We start from the raw sequence: 19,509 nt of genomic DNA, 5'->3' as shown, positions 1-19,509 counted from the left end.
GTATTACGTATTTAGGGACATTGAAATGAATAAAAGTTAAGGATGGACTAATTAATTTGTTATTCAGAGACGATATATCAACAACTAAGTAAGATAGTAAAAATTTAAACACTAGGGAAATTCATGTTACACACTTATAGCAGATTACTCGTTTGAATAGATCACATCAAACTGATAGCTCTTGCGATGTGAGTTTCAAGGAATACTGGAGAAAAATTATGGCTGTTTGTTGGTTTTAAATATGCTGCATTTCAGCTACAAACCAATTTAATTAAATTCAGTTCTTTATTATTAGTGAGCCTCTTCAAAACCCAGAAGGATAATTATACGTAGATAAAGCACAATAGAAGAACACAATAATAAATACAGGCGGTTAACAACAAAGAGATTATCAACAAATTGCATGAGTATAGAAGACATTTATACACAAAGGCACCTTGCTACTCAATACATCAGTATCTTTGCAATATTAGTTGAAATAAAGTCAATTAGATTAAAATAAAAGAAAATATTCAAAATAAATAAGGTACCTGATCAGATAATTAAAGTAATTAGAATTATAACACACAGTGATTGGTGAGTAGAGAAGAGGATAAAAGAGAAATTATATATAAATTTTTACTGAATGTAGTTAATGTCTAAAATATGGATAGCTACATAATCATTGTAGGATGTTATTAAGGGAAACAGTTTTTGTTTCAAATATATCGAAGTCCCTGCAGAGAACATTAGCAGCTGATACGCATCTACCAGAAGGAAAATTTTTAATTGAAGGGATGTAACTGAACACAGAAAAAGCTCCGAGATTCCGATTAGGAATACGGAGACCGGCAGCTTCCAGAAGGGAAGTCATTTCAAAATAAATTTAATAATAACAACTATAACATTATTATATACAGGGTGAGTCAGAAGTGTGTTTACAAACTTCGTGTGCGTGTTCCAGGATCAAAAAATAAAAAAAATGTTCCAGCAAATATTTTTAATTAACGTTTGTGTAGGAATTATTGGCGATATGCTTATTGGTCCATCACGTCTAAGAGGACCTTAACATCGGCGATTCTTAAGAAGACACTTGCCACGTCTCTTTGAAGATGTACCACTGATTACAAGAAGACAAATGTGGTTTATGCACGTCAGAGCCCCAGCACACTTCTCCCATCGCGTCAGAGATCATCTCAATGAACAGTATCCTCAGCGATGGATTGGGTGTGGTGGCCCAGTGGCATGGCCACCGAGGTCACTGGACTTCACCCCATTGGAGCTTTATCTGTGGGGTCCCTTGAAGTCCGCCGCTTATGCAAACACCCATAAACAATGTAGACGACCTATGGGAACGCGTGCAGAATGAATGCTAGATGATTCGAGGAAACCCTGGTGTGTACGAACGAATAATTCAGTCTTGTGTACGTCGTGCTCTTGCATGTGTGGAGAATGGAGGAGCAACCTTTAAGCATCTGTTACAAAGAAACATCCCTGTCCTTATACTTTGCAATAAAGGCATACATTGAAATTTATTTTTTGTTATTATTTTCAAACATAATCATTTGCGATTTTTTCTTATTTTTGATCCAGGAACACGCACACGAAGTTTGTAAACATATATCTGACTCACTCCGTATAATGTCAAACATAGTTATTTCATATGAATAAATGGTTCAGTGCTAACAAGGTGACCTTAAATTTAGATAAAACAAATATAATACGATTTATAAAAATAATTAACCACAACATGCTTTAAATATTGGCTTTATGGAAGTTTATGGAATATTCAGTAAGTAGGAAATTCCTCGTCTGCAAATTGATAACTACTTAAATTACATTAATTATGTTACACTGATCCATAAATTAAATGAAGCATGTTAGAACTGTGTTTCACGTCAGTAAAACTGGCACTCAAAAGAGTTTATTGTGAATATTTTCATTTTATAATAAAGTATGGATTAATTTTTGCGGTAATTTATGTAACAGTATAAAGATATTCACATATGAAAGAAAACAGTTACATTAAAACTGCTGTCGAACCCAGAAAACCGAATATAAGTTTATTTAAAATATTAGAGATCTTGGCCCTTTATGCAAAAGTATATTCTCATTACTGAGCAACCAGCAACATCCTTAAAATAATTCCGATAGTCTCGGGTTCGATTCCCGGCGGTGCCCGAATTTATAACTTGTGTTGGTCAAGGCCGTGGTCTAGGCAACACGGAGTTTTCCTCCGTGGCATCCCAACAATTACTCCATTCACACACAGAAGAAGGCAATGGCAAACCACTTCTGGATCATCTGCCAAGAACGTATATGAACAGATCCCAGTCCGAGAAAAGGATGGAAGGATCCTGTTCATATGGACCTGTCGTCAGACAGAACACTAAAATAAATATAATAAATAAATATACACGGATCGTGCGCAAGGAATACAAATCAAATTGATAGACCAACTGTCAACCCCTCATGTTTTAATAAGAGTACAGGATATGCTGTTATCAAAATTCTCAAGTCTATTTTCAAGTGTCTCAAATCTTCTTATCGAAAATGTACAATTTAAAGTAGCAATTAAAAGTTGATAGCTGTCTTCTGGTTTCTTGCTCTGTATAGTCCGGTAGAAGTTTGCCGACGTTTCAGAGGTCCTTGCTGCTTCCATCATCAACATCATCACCCTGATGATGAAGGCAGCAATACAGAAGACAGCCATCTTCAGACTTACCGCCATGAAGATCTCAAATCCTACAATTAAAAGTGACTTAATTACACACTACATTACTCTGTTGTTGGATTTCTGTAGTTTTTAAATATCTCATTATGGTTACAAAGGTTTCATTGTCTTTATGAACTGCAAATGGGTAGTATAATTTGCTTATTGTATGAAATCGGTGGACTTACTTGTAAGATTCCACTATTTCATGTGGCCTTTTCCTTACTGACTAACTTCTGGTACTATAAAATATAGCACATAAATTTATGAATATATTTTGATTATTATTATTTAAAGATTTATTGTTTTGAGCAAATTCTTACTTTGCTAGGAAAAGTATTATTTCTATGTTGCATTCAATATAAATATTTTAATGTTGCAATTTGCTAGAAATAACTTTCTGCATCGATATGTATTCAATATTGCCATTGATTTCGTCGTTGAATGCGTTTGTACGTAGAAGTCAGAGCTGCTTTAAAAAGAATCACAATGGACAAGAAAATTTCAAATGACTGTAATGCTCTTACATCATTTCCGGTCTCGGACATAAGAAAATGAAGGTCTTGATTCTTTTGCACAGAATGTACGAACTTAACCATGTTTCGTTTCAAATATACATGGAGCTCAGTCGTCAGATAATTTTAATTATTTAACCTTTTATCAATCAGCGTCAATGAAACCGAATATTTCTTACAACGTAAAAGAGTAATTTATATATAGTCAATCAAGAATTTGATTTGTCGAGCGTCACAAAACAATAAATTGTACTCGTAACAGTATGAACATTTTATCTTGTGTTAATAACCCACTGTGTAATCACTGATTACGTCACAGTATATTGTTTGGGATTACCAGTGGTAACAAATGTAATCATTTGATGCATAAGTTATTGCATTTTAAAACACATATTTTGTCCTTTGTCTATGCCACAATTTAATAATTGCCAGTATAAAATATAACCAATAAACGTTGGATTAACCGATACCACAATAACGGCTCGTTGAGCTGGATTTGACACGGACAGATATTAGCCCGACAAATCGTGTCAATTAGCCTGGGTTAAATGTATTGATTTATCGGTGATAAACATTCATGTCTTACACATTGGTATTACTCAGGTGAGGTTAATAGCAGTGCAGTTATAATTGTTAACTAGAGATTGTGACATGGATGAATCATTTGCTTAGTTTACAATATACAAAGCTGACGAACGATGGTAGGTAGATCATTATACTTAATAGTTAACGTAGAATAATTAAGCAGAGTTGACAAACTTAAATGAAAGTCCGTCCATATATTTTAAAGAATACTGATCGGCAAGCTTAACGTCCTTACAATTAAACACCATAAAACTTTAATGTTTTACAAAGCTGTGAGTCACTCAGTTCTGAAGATCTATAGTAACGTAATCAAACAGTTTAATATGATCAATACAAACATATTCAAAACTACGTAAAATAGTGTATTGCATTCTTGTATATGCGCATGAATCGACACTTTTATGTGAGTTAAGAACTGTACCATTAATCAGTAATCAAATGATTAAATATATATACGAATAAGGAATTTCCATAACACAATATGGAGTAAAATGGCATAATTATTTAATGGGATAAAACATAACAAAAAATATTTAATGACTTACAACTAATTTTTTTTTTAAATTTATTTAAAGCGAAATAAAATTTGAAGTTTGTCCTGCGGTGAGTATGAAGATTTCTGTCTTCTGGGTTGTTGCGCTGTGTAGTCTGGTCGATGTTAACCAAAGTTTCTGAGGTCATACTGCCTCCATCATCAGAGTATGAAGATTTCTGTCTTCTGGGTTGTTGCGCTGTGTAGTCTGGTCGATGTTAACCAACGTTTCGGAGGTCATACTGCTTCCATCATCAGAGTATGAAGATTTCTGTCTTCTGGGTTGTTGCGCTGTGTAGTCTGGTAGAAGTATATCAACATTTCAGAGGCCCTTGCTGCCTCCATCGTCATCATCGCCCTGATAATGGAGGCAGCAGCGACCTCTGAAACATCAGTAAACTTCTATTAGACTACACGGCGCAACAACCCAGAAGACAGCAATTATATTTAAAGCGACTTTACTTTTGAGAGGCAAATGTTGTAATGGTTCTGTAAATATACATAACTGGTTGTGATTCTAGTTCGACTAATGAAGACTATGTCAGCGTCCTTGAACCCATCTAAGTAGATAAACTCCTTAGTTTTAAAGCGTGTGTTTACGTAAAACTTAGCGAGGAAATGTCTTTTACCTCGAAAATTTTAAAATTTAAATTTAAACTTGTGACTTATATTTTGGTTGTCTCGGCATGTGTTATACGATGTGTGAAATGCATGCTGTGATTATTTGTCATGAGTCTGTGTGTACATGCGCCCGTGGTTCGGAACAGCTGGACCAGAGCATGAAATAAATATTATTTAACAGTAGCGTATTCTTTTATTATGTTAGAATAATATTTTCTATGCTTTTGACTGTTAGAAATTATCAGGAAGTTCCGACATTTATACTATTTATGACTTCAGATACGTATTTTACTGTCTAACCGTATGTCCTTATTTGAAAGATTTGTTAAAATATCTGTTCTATGCAACTGAGGAAAAACTGTCACAGTGGCATATGCACTTTAATCCTGCGCGGTATGCGTTCGTTTTTTGTTAGCTATCGATTTACAGGGCACATGTGCTCAGACAGAAACGCTTCAATCCGGGATGAATCTTACCAGAAGTTTTTTGCAAATTTCTTACGTTCTCCATTAGGTAACGCACCAGTGCGAGGCATCTCTGTTACAAGGGAGATAGAGATACTGTTTGAACAAACCCACATAATCCATACCAGGTCACAAACATAATTTTATTTGGAACGGGAGAGTTTAAAGCCTAATTTCCAATGAGTCAGGGGTTGTTAAGAACGATTTGCTTAAATCTGAACGTCGTTTGTCACAACTAACAATCATTCTTTCTTTCCCCAAGGATAAAACACTTAAGTAGGATCGTTTTCAAAGTGTATTTATTATGTTTTTCTCAAGATGGTAAAGTTGCGTCATATTGTGATATAATATATTAAATCTTGTCCGTCTAATCACAATAAATTCTTATTAAATATTAAAATATTACAATAATTATAATTATTAAAAATGGAATAAAAATCTTAAAAAAGAACATCGTTTAATATCTGGTAAAAATCTGATAAAAATGTACGCTAGCATAATGTATAAAAATTTTATTTGAATTATTTATCATTTTGAAGCTTTATATAATTATATACACCTGAGGATGGTTCTTTTAGGAACTGAAACATGTCGTGAAACATGAAAAATGATGGCCTAATGTAAATCGAATATTTCGATAAAGAACATCATTTAATATTTTAAATATTTTAAATGTTAATTATTGTAATATTTTAATATTTAATAAGAATTTATTGTGATTAGACGGACAAGATTTAGTATATACTTAATATATGTTTTTCTCGTTATTCTGTAAGAAACATAACATTGACAACGTGTAGACGAAACTTCGGGAGACTTTCCGGCTGGAGACCAATATCAGACAAGAATTTAACTTTCACTTTACCGTCCTGTGTTGACATGTGTATGATTCACCACATATAGGCCTAATTCCATAATTATCAATCCGATCACTTAACTGCTATATAATTAATTTATTAAATAAACTTGTTTAATACGCCACAAGAATTCAGACTACAGCCTCACACTATACGTAAGATCCGAGATGTAATGTTTATTATACAATGCCTAGGCATTACACATAACTGCCGAATCTGAGTCCCTGAATAACATTTACTAAATTGCTAACTTCGTTAGTTTTTGAAGGCACGTGCTGGACTTAGCTGGCTCAACGTAGCGTTCAACAGCTCCTAAGAACACTGTAATAAATTATAAAGTTCAAATAACAGCGTAAAATATTTTGACTAGGTAAGCAACTATTAGTTTATAAAGTTAATTAGTCGTGTTTAGTCCCCACCCCATATATATTTGCATATATACGTATATACATACATATTTGGCTAGAATTAAAATAACCCGTTTTATTAATCGGCAAATGTAACTTTTAAATGAAATACGGCTGTATTCTGGGTTGTAGAATCGTGCAGTCCGACATTCGTTTAGCAGTGTTTCACATGTCCTGTCTGCCTCCATCATCAGGGCCATCTTTTTAATCACCACTGTGAAAACCTCAAATCCTATTAAATTTTCGGTAATTTTGGAATTAAATTTTATTTCATCTATCCGGATATTAAACCAGGCAATGGTGGTCAACAACTTAGTCAGTTAACAGGATTGTCTCTCTTCAGTGAGATAATCAGCCTGTTAATAATGGATTATATTTAACGAGTCAGAGTTTCATTATAGTAATGACGAGGTATTCTGTACAATTTTCAGTGACTCGAAAATATTGTATCTTTCTGAATCGGCTGAACTGACACAATCAGAGCCGTCCTAAATGCTGATGTAATCGAAAACAAAAACCTACTTCAATTTAAAAATCTGGGTTTTGTATGCACGGTCGAAACGTCTCTCAATAGACCTGTTCTTCGTGCTCATTCGATCCACGCAGTTTTAAGTGCGTCATGACAAACAAAAGAAGAAGAATATAAAGAGTGCCGCCAGGAATTACTTTAGAAAAATTTAGGAGGTCCAAAATATTCAGTCTGCTGAGATTAAAAAGATACACGCGCGAGCAGAGAATTAACAAATAGGGAAGGTTTATATATTAATATGATAAAAAATTATTTGCAATTTTAAGAACAAAGTTTCATGAACAAAAACCAGGCTCGAGGGAAAGACACGTTGTTTGGTACGTCCAATTAAACACTGAAATCTGTAATTTAAATAATAAGATTTATCATTAAAAATAATTATGTGTTGATGAAGAAGTAATGTCTAATCTTAATATTTTTTTCCGAAAAATGCATTGATGTTCTGGTACAGACAGTTTGAAGAGAATTTAAGGATTTCGGAAATAAAGCGATGATAATTGGAGCAATGAGAGATTGTGAGCAACATATTATTCATTGGATCGGAATTTTGAATTTTGATATTGATGTTGGTGAAATTTTAATATTGACATGAGGGGGTTAGGGTGGATATTTTATATTAATACTTGGAACACTGCGTGAGAGTGCAACATGGAATTTGGGTACCAAATCAGTATTTTTCCTAGAATCGAGTAATACCACGACCCCGTCTAAACAATATTTAAGAACTCAGACCGCACCTCAAAAAAAAAAAACACAACACGCCTATATTACAAAAATCAACTTTTTAATTATATTTCAGGAAGTAATCTGTTTTTGCACTGGGTGTCATGCAAAACCCATAAATAAAGCATTCGTATACCTAAAACATTTAAAGCAAGGGGTACGTATATTTACCATTGGGTTTTAAAGGGTTAATTGAGGGCGGTAGACGTATCGCAATTGTTTTATTCGTAGGTATAACTGAAAAGTAATTAATTTTATATCGCATTTTTGGGGGAAATTTAATAGTCTCTTAGGTGGTCAAGGAATTCCCAGGCTTTTACTGAACGCTGACGTTCTTTACAGTGTCGTTCTGCACTCCATCCGAAGCCAGCTGAATCTATTCAACACAATCCAACACTTTTATTTAAGTCCTGTTTTAATATTATCCTCCCCCACATCCTTTTTCGTTTTCCTCATTACGTGACTTTCTCTATTCTCCTTTAGGTAAGAATATTCTGTTCAGAACTTTCTTCACGCACATTCATAATCCACGTTTCCACCTTACAAATTTGCACACATCTGTAATGAACAGAAAAATTTGAAAATTTTGAGAAGGACATGACTATAAACATATTACTTTTAAACCTAAAGGGCCATATATTTCCATAAATTAATATTTTATTTACTTATAAATTTTGTAAAAAATTTATTTTACGATTGGTTTGTATAAGTAGTGAATGTATTAAATTTTTGGGAGAATTTATTAGCCGCCAATATACATTATGATGTATCCTGCATTTTAATTACGATTTATGAACACAGGTCGAAAAATGAAGATTTCTTTCGTTGTCAAATATTTCCTCACAAGTTAATTTAAATAATTATTTTATTAAGACTGCTCTTTTCTCGGGGGTTCTTTTACGCAGTGTAAAGTGATAGAACTTTACCGACATTTCAGATATGTTCCCTGTATTCATCATCAGGCGATGAGCAACACAACAACTCACAAAACACTTACCTTTAAATCCGAAGCCGCGAGAACCTCAAATCCTATAACCACTTGATGTATTATAGCTTCACTAAATTGAATATATAAACCTAATTGATCAGACTATTATAAACCTTCGAACCATTTTCGTAAACAGTTTTTTCTAACCCAGGTTTGCCAAAAAACAGAACTTATCTGTTTACATTTAAAGATTGCTTTCGTCTATACCAACTCTTTCAGAAAGTAAAAGTACTTTACTAAAAGATGTATTTCTGCATTACTCTACAACTGAAGCTGTAAATAAAATATTCACTTTCCTCTCGTTTTCTCAGAATATTAATAAGAATCGTGTCTTATTTTGTACCTCTACATAAAGCTTTCTATTCAAGATCGGCTGTAAATTGTTACCCTCTCATCTACTCCAGTGAACCTCAATTTCATATTCTCGCCTCAAGTCCCAGTTGCATCAGCATTTTACTCTTGCACTCATCCCAAAAAGAACTGAAATTTATCTCAAATGACATTTTAGAGTCTATTTCCATATATTGAGGTGATATCGGCCCTACATATATGAACTTATTTCTCGTGGTTTCTTCGTTTTTACTATGTGAAGTCTAGCAAAGTCATTTCTTACAAAGTAAAGATAACTGTCTAACTTTACACCCAAAACTGAACATGAATGCCTCAGGGGCAGACATGCACGAACCCATGTTTGAACAGAGAACTGCCATTTGCCTACAACAGGTTCCCACTTTGTGACGGGTATACTCGTTTCATTTGGCCTCAGACAGAACAGCAAAGTAGAACTTCTACTACAAGAGATAAATGAGACATCAAGCTCCAGAAGAACCTGCCACAGTGCAGAAGTTTCTGTAAACGCAGTTATTCTGTGATTTTTGCCCTATCGTTTTTGAAAAATTTATTAATTCAGGTAGCGGGAAAAAGGAGCCACGGTGGTCTAGCGGTTAGAACGCTGGCCTTGTAATCCTGGGGTCTCGGGTTCGATTCCCGGCGGTGCCCGAATTTATAACTTGTGTTGGGCAAGGCCGTGGTCTAGGCAACACGGAGTTTTCCTCCGTGGCATCCCAACAATTACTCCATTCACACACAGAAGAAGGCAATGGCAAACCACTTCTGGATCATCTGCCAAGAACGTATATGAACAGATCCCAGTCCGAGAAAAGGATGGAAGGATCCTGTTCATATGGACCTGTCCTCAGACAGAACACTAAATAAATAATAAGATGAGGTGGTCTAGCGGTTAGAACGCTGGCCTTGTAATCCTGGGGGTCTCGGATTCGATTCCCGGCGGTGCTCGAATTTATAACTTGTGTTGGGCAAGGCCGTGGTCTAGGCAGCACGAAGTTTTCCTCCGTGGCATCCCAACAATTACTCCATTCACACACAGAAGAAGGCAATGGCAAACCACTTCTGGATCATCTGCCAAGAACGTATATGAACAGATCCCAGTCCGAGAAAAGGATGGAAGGATCCTGTTCATATGGACCTGTCCTCAGACAGAACACTAAATAAATAATAAGATGAGGTGGTCTAGCGGTTAGAACGCTGGCCTTGTAATCCTGGGGGTCTCGGATTCGATTCCCGGCGGTGCTCGAATTTATAACTTGTGTTGGGCAAGGCCGTGGTCTAGGCAGCACGAAGTTTTCCTCCGTGGCATCCCAACAATTACTCCATTCACACACAGAAGAAGGCAATGGCAAACCACTTCTGGATCATCTGCCAAGAACGTATATGAACAGGTCCCAGTCCGAGAAAAGGATGGAAGGATCCTGTTCATATGGACCTGTCGTCAGACAGAACACTAAATAAAATAAAATACAAACAAATTGCATCAGCTTTGTGCATAAAACTTACCATTTCGTTTTTATGCTAGAACTGTAATGCGAATGCATATGTACGACGTAGCTAACGACAGTGTGCTTTCCAATTACGTTACTGTTCATGCGGGCCACAGTACCGTAATGAATATTTAATGAATATATATGTCACACATTAACTGAAGTTTTCAGCGGGTAATTAAAGAATATAATAACTATATTTTATGTATTATTTGCTAATGGGTGACACTTTAACAACTTCTATGAAACTATTGCTTTTGAAATCCGTCCTCCTAAATTAATGGTAATAATTACAAACCTATGTCTTTATAATGTTATAATCTTAAAAATACTCACTTAAAACGGATCACTTTAAATACGTAGGCGTAGATGAAAGGGTGGCATTAGAATGGGCCTCAAATTAAGTTAATTATATTTAGCGAGCAAAAGATACGGCCCAGTGGGTTTGTGTTTCGAACACGGTAATAAGCAGTAGGTAAGTATAAATGAAGCTAAAATTCTTGACTCTGTGAATAATTAGTTAAGCTTTCAATTAGGAATGTACTCTATGGTGTTAGTTGCTTTGCAATTGTCAGACATTATCTCCGTCTAATGGTACAGGAAAATGCGAAAACCATTCACACCTACTGTGTTTGTTCTCGTAATAAAGTTCTGAAATGTCCATTAATAGACGATCTGCTTGGAGTTCCAGTTGAAAGAGTGATACTCCATTGTAATACCTCAGCTCAGTTTCGAACTTGAGTTTATTATGTATGAAATGAGGTTTTCACAGCGATGAATATGAAGATTTCTGTCTTCTGGGTTGTTGCGCTATGTAGTCTGGTCGATGTTAACGAACGTTTCAGAGGTCATACTGCCTCCGTCATCAGGGCGATTCAGATGAATTGATCGCCCTGATGATGGAGGCAGTATGACCTCTGAAACGTTGGTAAACATCGACCAGACTACACGGCGCAACAACCCAGAAGACAGAAATCTTCATACTCATCGCCCTGATGATGGAGGCAGTATGACCTCTGAAACGTTGGTAAACATCGACCAGACTACACAGCGCAACAACCCAGAAGACAGAAATCTTCATACTCATCGCCCTGATGATGGAGGCAGTATGACCTCTGAAACGTTGGTTAACATCGACCAGACTACACAGCGCAACAACCCAGAAGACAGAAATCTTCATACTCATCGCCCTGATGATGGAGGCAGTATGACCTCTGAAACGTTGGTCAACATCGACCAGACTACACGGCGCAACAACCCAGAAGACAGAAATCTTCATACTCATCGTCCTGATGATGGAGGCAGTATGACCTCTGAAACGTTGGTAAACATCGACCAGACTACACGGCGCAATAACCCAGAAGACAGAAATCTTCATACTCATCGCCCTGATAATGGAGGCAGTATGACCTCTGAAACGTTGGTTAACATCGACCAGACTACACGGCGCAACAACCCAGAAGACAGAAATCTTCATACTCTGATGACGGAGGCAGTATGACCTCTGAAACGTTGGTTAACATCGACCAGACTACACGGCGCAACAACCCAGAAGACAGAAATCTTCATACTCATCGCCCTGATGATGGAGGCAGTATGACCTCTGAAACGTTGGTAAACATCAACCAGACTACACAGCGCAACAACCCAGAAGACAGATATCTTCATACTCATCGCCCTGATGATGGAGGCAGTATGACCTCTGAAACGTTGGTAAACATCGACCAGACTACACAGCGCAACAACCCAGAAGACAGAAATCTTCATACTCATCGCCCTGATGATGGAGGCAGTATGACCTCTGAAACGTTGGTTAACATCGACCAGACTACACAGCGCAACAACCCAGAAGACAGAAATCTTCATACTCATCGCCCTGATGATGGAGGCAGTATGACCTCTGAAACGTTGGTCAACATCGATCAGACTACACGGCGCAACAACCCAGAAGACAGAAATCTTCATACTCATCGTCCTGATGATGGAGGCAGTATGACCTCTGAAACGTTGGTAAACATCGACCAGACTACACGGCGCAATAACCCAGAAGACAGAAATCTTCATACTCATCGCCCTGATGATGGAGGCAGTATGACCTCTGAAACGTTGGTTAACATCGACCAGACTACACGGCGCAACAACCCAGAAGACAGAAATCTTCATACTCTGATGACGGAGGCAGTATGACCTCTGAAACGTTGGTTAACATCGACCAGACTACACGGCGCAACAACCCAGAAGACAGAAATCTTCATACTCATCGCCCTGATGATGGAGGCAGTATGACCTCTGAAACGTTGGTAAACATCAACCAGACTACACAGCGCAACAACCCAGAAGACAGATATCTTCATACTCATCGCCCTGATGATGGAGGCAGTATGACCTCTGAAACGTTGGTTAACATCGACCAGACTACACGGCGCAACAACCCAGAAGACAGAAATCTTCATACTCTGATGACGGAGGCAGTATGACCTCTGAAACGTTGGTTAACATCGACCAGACTACACGGCGCAACAACCCAGAAGACAGAAATCTTCATACTCATCGCCCTGATGATGGAGGCAGTATGACCTCTGAAACGTTGGTAAACATCAACCAGACTACACAGCGCAACAACCCAGAAGACAGAAATCTTCATACTCTGATGACGGAGGCAGTATGACCTCTGAAACGTTGGTTAACATCGACCAGACTACACGGCGCAACAACCCAGAAGACAGAAATCTTCATACTCATCGCCGTGATGACGGAGGCAGTATGACCTCTGAAACGTTGGTTAACATCGACCAGACTACACAGCGCAACAACCCAGAAGACAGAAATCTTCATACTCATCGCCGTGATGACGGAGGCAGTATGACCTCTGAAACGTTGGTTAACATCGACCAGACTACACAGCGCAACAATCCAGAAGACAGAAATCTTCATACTCATCGCCGTGATGACGGAGGCAGTATGACCTCAGAAACGTTGGTAAACATCGACCAGACTACACAGCGCAACAACCCAGAAGACAGACATCTTCATACTCATCGCCCTGATGATGGAGGCAGTATGACCTCTGAAACGTTGGTAAACATCGACCAGACTACACAGCGCAACAACCCAGAAGACAGAAATCTTCATAGAGTGTATTAGTTTCTTCTCCCTGCGTCGACTCTTTGTCTTTATTCCTTTCTTCCTATCTTCCATACTTTATTTTATTTTATTTCTTCTTACGTATTTTATACTTTGGGAACTAAGCGACTCTTTGGTGTCTCCGTGCGTCGTATAGTTACACATTCTCCGTATCGATTATGTTAACATTTCTCCGTCTTCTGCGGTAAGTGAAGTCCTTCTGATAGGACAATTCCCCGTCCAAGGAGTTTTGAATAATAGACAAAACAGTTCATAGTTTCAGAATCAATTTTTAATAAGGATGGACTCTGAAGAAAATAGAAGATTCCTACATAAGCTTATAAAGACTACAATTGCACAAATAGGAGTCTGATAACAGACTTAAAAAGAATATAAGCTATTGTCTTTACACTCTTGTGCCTTAACTGAGAGGCGTTTTCAACAGCGTTTGTTTTCTTTGGATTGGGCGGTAGCGAATTCTAACAAGACGTCCGTTTACTTCAAATAACGCAATTTTGTTGTTACTCCCATGAACTGACCCAGTCGTGCTTGGAGAAGTCAGGTCTGCCTTCTGGTTTGCTGTCAGTCAAGGCGTAAAACTGCCCCCGTGAGGAGACAACGTCTCCCCGTACAAATTTAGGGGACCGTATTTTCTTAACGTGTTTACTTTGTGTGCCTAATCGAAAACAATATCAACACACAAGGAACCTTCTATTTGTTCTAACAATGCTTTATCAACTGCAGAGTATTATTTGGTACCCTAGCCAGCCCCATGACTGACAATGTGCTAGAGTATCGCTGCTCGATTCCCGACAGGGGCATGGTTCTTACTCATCGTCTTCACTCTTAGAACAATCCTGCCTCTTATGAAATGGGTACTGGATTTACAGAGATATAAGAGCATATAACTAAATAATGCCGGGGTTAAAATTGCGTGGGACTGTCTTCATCCTCGGTATATTTAAACACGTTTACATCTTTTAAATATTAAAATGTGAAAGGAATCGGCCATGCCCAAATTTTGACATAGCATTTCCCAGAAAAGGTTGAGGAAAAACACAAAACTTTGCTTGCAAAGAATCAAAATCAGAATCTTTTGAATACGAATAAAGCTGTTATAAGCGGATAAAATCATTAGATTCAATACTCCAAATGAAGAAACCACTTTACAAACAGACATAAACGGAGCCTTAAACATGATAAGCTGTTCAGAGACGACTGAAGTAAATCTTCAGTCAATTCCGACGTCTGTCATAATACAATCCTCGAATGAACAGACAATTAGGTTCGTAAACTATTCGGTCTTGCCTCTAACCAAAAGCCATTCAAATGAGGTTATCGTCCGTTTTTATTGGCTGAATTCATGAGAATAAAGAAAATGTAATTTGTATTAGGCAGTCAGTGTAACTGATGCGGGTAACATGTACAGTATTTTAGTATCTGTCAGTCGTAAAATTCTCGTCGTCTTGGTGGCGAGGGCCTACGTGGGATCTGCTCCAGATGTCGCCACAAGAAGCACTATATATAGTATTTTTTTGCAATCCCCTCTCCAAAACATTGCCTCGGTACAACACCGATGGTCTACCAGAAGTATGCAAAGATAAATAAGTCTCTTTGCCTCATCTGACGACAGTCTTCCGACATTCACACTCAGCCTCTTACTCACAAGAGCACTAATAATATTCAATATGGCGAATCTGTTTTATTTACCATATTTTATCTGCGATGTTTTAATCTGCCTGTTTTTATTCGTCAAATGCTCTACTTGTTACAAATCTCACATCTATTGCTTTCAGTATCAGAAGAGCTCCCAATCAGTCGAAATCATGAGCTTTTTCAAAGTGTCAGAACGTCCAGACTAGTTTACCTGTTTTTTTAGATTACTGCAATTGTATTAATTCTTCATTTTCTACGTCATTGAGATGAAACGTGGAAGCTTTCAATAAACTTATTTTAAAGCTACAGAAAAATAACTTTGTGATAACTCATCGAATCAAGAACGCATTAAAATACATTCGGGGAATACTTCTTATAACCACTCGCTGCAGAATATTTCATGTTTCTGACATATTTCTGGAAAAACCACTTATTAAAATGCATTCAACTGCAAATTTATCTGCTGTTTTGTGTTTGTATGAGTCTTTTTGTTTAACTGAAAACGTCCGACATAGACTGAGTGTGTCTGGGAAGAGGGCAACAAGGAGAATATTTGAAGAAAATAAAAGGACGATGATTAGACAATGAATAGCTTCATAATTTGAACTATTCACGTATTCAGGACTTGCAGAACGTACAGAGAGTCATGAGATTTAATCGGAAACTCAGAATGGAATATATCACTTTAGAGAATTAGGCTTTGACGGAAGTATAATATTAAAGTGAAACTTACAAGGGTGTGGATTGGATTAAAGTGTATCAGTATAGGTCCACGGTGGGCTGTAGTGAACACAGAAATGAGGATTCATCGTACTTAATAGGCGAAACATTTTTTAACTAGCTGACAACATTTTTGTATCGTTACTGACGGCTGACATCAGAGAATTACCTGTGGAGAAGTAAAATGGAGGAGTTATTTGAAGCAGAGACGTGAGTCTGCAGCAACTGAAAATCCGATGTATCCCACAATAATAACCTGTCCGATATTCTATTTTCCCTAGCCAAAAACCTATTTTTAAAACTATGAAAGCACACTTTTGAATTTCTGAATTTTTAAGACAATACACAATAAGATAACTTCAGGGCAATTGTACTTGAATGGCTACACTATGTCTACCAGACAGGACTCTTGTAGAATTATGGGCGATGTAACATAGGGTGGTATTTGTAGCGACAGAATGAAAACAAAAGTTGACTTGCCTATTGAAGTTACTGAGCGCTACGTTCAATAAAAACCAATCCCAAAAGCGACATTTTCGAACATCTGTCAGGAGCAGTAGAAGTTACTCTGCGATGATGACAGCTGCGAGAGACGACCTGCATGTTCAGCATGCAGTCGTTGTTCTCCTTTATGGTCTGTTATCAGTTTACCTGCATTCGGCACAGTCGTTGAGTGGTCAGGTCAGTTGCAAGTTACTTCTGAATAAGTGGTTTTGTCGTCTTCCGCTTGGATGATAATTCAGACAGGATTTTGAAGATAATTCTTTTCTGTCCACAAGTTCTATCCATATGGATTTGTTTTATTTATTTTCGGATATACTACATTTAGCCGCCTCCACCGAGAATAATCCAGTGGTGAGATTTTGTAAACACGGTAATGAACTTTCTGGTTCTATGAAAGGCGGATACTTTCTTGACCAGCTGAGTGAATATCAGCTTCTTAAGATGAATTCTGCTGCATGGAGTTTGGGATTTCCGTTTTTAAAGAAACAGTCCTTTGACATTCTGGAGGTCTCCGTTGTAAATCTCAATATTCAGTGGAAATTTCCGTCATTTTTTCACCTTTTTTCAGGATTGTTCATGAATAACAGCATGGAATAACACGTGCTAGATTTTGTCCGGTTACTTTTCGATTTAGTATTACAATTATTCTACCATTCAACGCTAAGTAATGTATACAGCTTTAAAAACGTCGTTAAATAGACAAAGAATAATAAATTAAAGAGGAGTTCAGAAGAAAATAAACTCTAAATCAGTAAAGAACCTACCATAATCGGTGAGATCCCAGGTTATCATGGCTGCGTGTATGAAAATTACGGCTTCTTCCTGGAATGTTACGCCTGTATTCTTTCAGAGGCGCTTACTGCCTCAATCATCAGGGAGATTATTCATTGAGACCTCACGACGCCCATATTTCAGAAGGCTATCATCTTCAAACTAAATATACTGCTTGGTGCATAATATGGAGAGGTTCAAGCCCTATCGTTGATAGATACCACGGTTTCATCATTCTTCTTTCACTGAAGCATAAAGTACGAACAAGAGAACAGTCACTCGAATGCTATAAATATAAATCGATACTTCAATTCATGTAAGGACCATAAACACTTCTCGAGTAAGAAAGAAATCTCCTTTTGGCCTTCTTAATGTTAAGTGAACAAAGAAGGCCACAAAACCGATCACAAAGAAAAACCTTCCTTCGGGAAAAGTTTATCCATATACTTGAAAAGACAACCATTGATCGAGCAATTGTGGAAAGCCTTCGGCATTGACCGGATCACAATGGCTTACAGAGCCAGGTGCCTCGCCGACTGACAGTGCACCCTTGGTCCAAAACTGAACAGGTAGTGAGTGGAGAAGATGAGATGTTTTTTCAGACTACACAGTACACACGTATTTATGAACAATATGGTTCTGCATATGCGGTACGTATATGAGAGAATACTCTTGAAATGAACCTTAAAGAAATCAAACTTGGAGAACGTGGACTGAAGATTATCATTTAGCTCAGGTTTGTTGGCTCTTATCTCATTTTCGGATTGCACAAAAGACATCTGTCGCGTATCTGGGCGACTATCAACTTCTCGAGAAAGGTCTACAGTTTCTACAACCTGCAGGTTTTGCACAAATAAATTTACCAGGTATTTGAACAATTCTTTAAGATATATTAAATTTTGTCCGTCTAATCACAATAAATCTTATTAAATATTAAAATATTACAATAATTAACATTTAAAATATTTAAAATATTAATTATTGTAATATTTTAATATTTAATAAGAATTATTGTGATTAGACGGACAAAATTTAATATATCACAATATGACGCAACTTTACCATCTTAATTCTTTAAGAATTTCCTGTATTCCTCAGAACAACTACACGTCCATCGTACACTCATATATTCAGTATGAATAAATTACAAATTGGCTTCTATATCATATACGCACTTTATTAGTATGTTTGCAAATAATTTGTTTTCAAAGATTTTTAATTCATATTCTTGTAATTGCATTTTCTTTCATTTGTTAATTTTTCAACAAAAACTCAGCCGTATTGTAATTGTGGTAGATGTCAAGAATTCGTTTGACTGTATCTCATCTGAACTTACGTCTTCATGGAACTGAGCTTAATTCACAGTTGCAACTATATTTTTGTAGATCCATGATGAATAATTATTCCATTGACAAGCATACAAGTTAATACATCACCCTGATGACGGAGGCAGTATGACCTATGAAACGTTGGTTAACATCGTCCAGACTACACAGCGCAACAACCCAGAAGACAGAAATCTTCATACTCATCGCCCTGATGACGGAGGCAGTATGACCTCTGAAACGTTTGTAAACATCGACCAGACTACACAGCGCAACAACCCAGAAGACAGAAATCTTCATACTCTGATGACGGAGACAGTATGACCTCTGAAACGTTGGTAAACATCGACCAGACTACACAGCGCAACAACCCAGAAGACAGAAATCTTCAAACTCTGATGATGGAGGCAGTATGACCTCTGAAACGTTGGTAAACATCGACCAGACTACACAGCGCAACAACCCAGAAAACAGAAATCTTTAAACTCTGATGATGGAGGCAGTATGACCTCTGAAACGTTGGTAAACATCTACCAGACTACACAGCGCAACAACCCAGAAGACAGAAATCTTCATACTCTTCGCCCTGATGACGGAGGCAGTATGACCTCCGAAACGTTTGTAAACATCGACCAGACTACACAGCGCAACAACCCAGA

Source organism: Zootermopsis nevadensis, unplaced genomic scaffold (genome assembly GCF_977971745.1).
Source record: "Zootermopsis nevadensis isolate Lab colony 2312 unplaced genomic scaffold, Znev_1.0 Znev_ptg000021l, whole genome shotgun sequence".
In the NCBI taxonomy this organism is placed as follows: domain Eukaryota; kingdom Metazoa; phylum Arthropoda; class Insecta; order Blattodea; family Termopsidae; genus Zootermopsis; species Zootermopsis nevadensis.
This window is presented reverse-complemented; position numbering follows the sequence as displayed.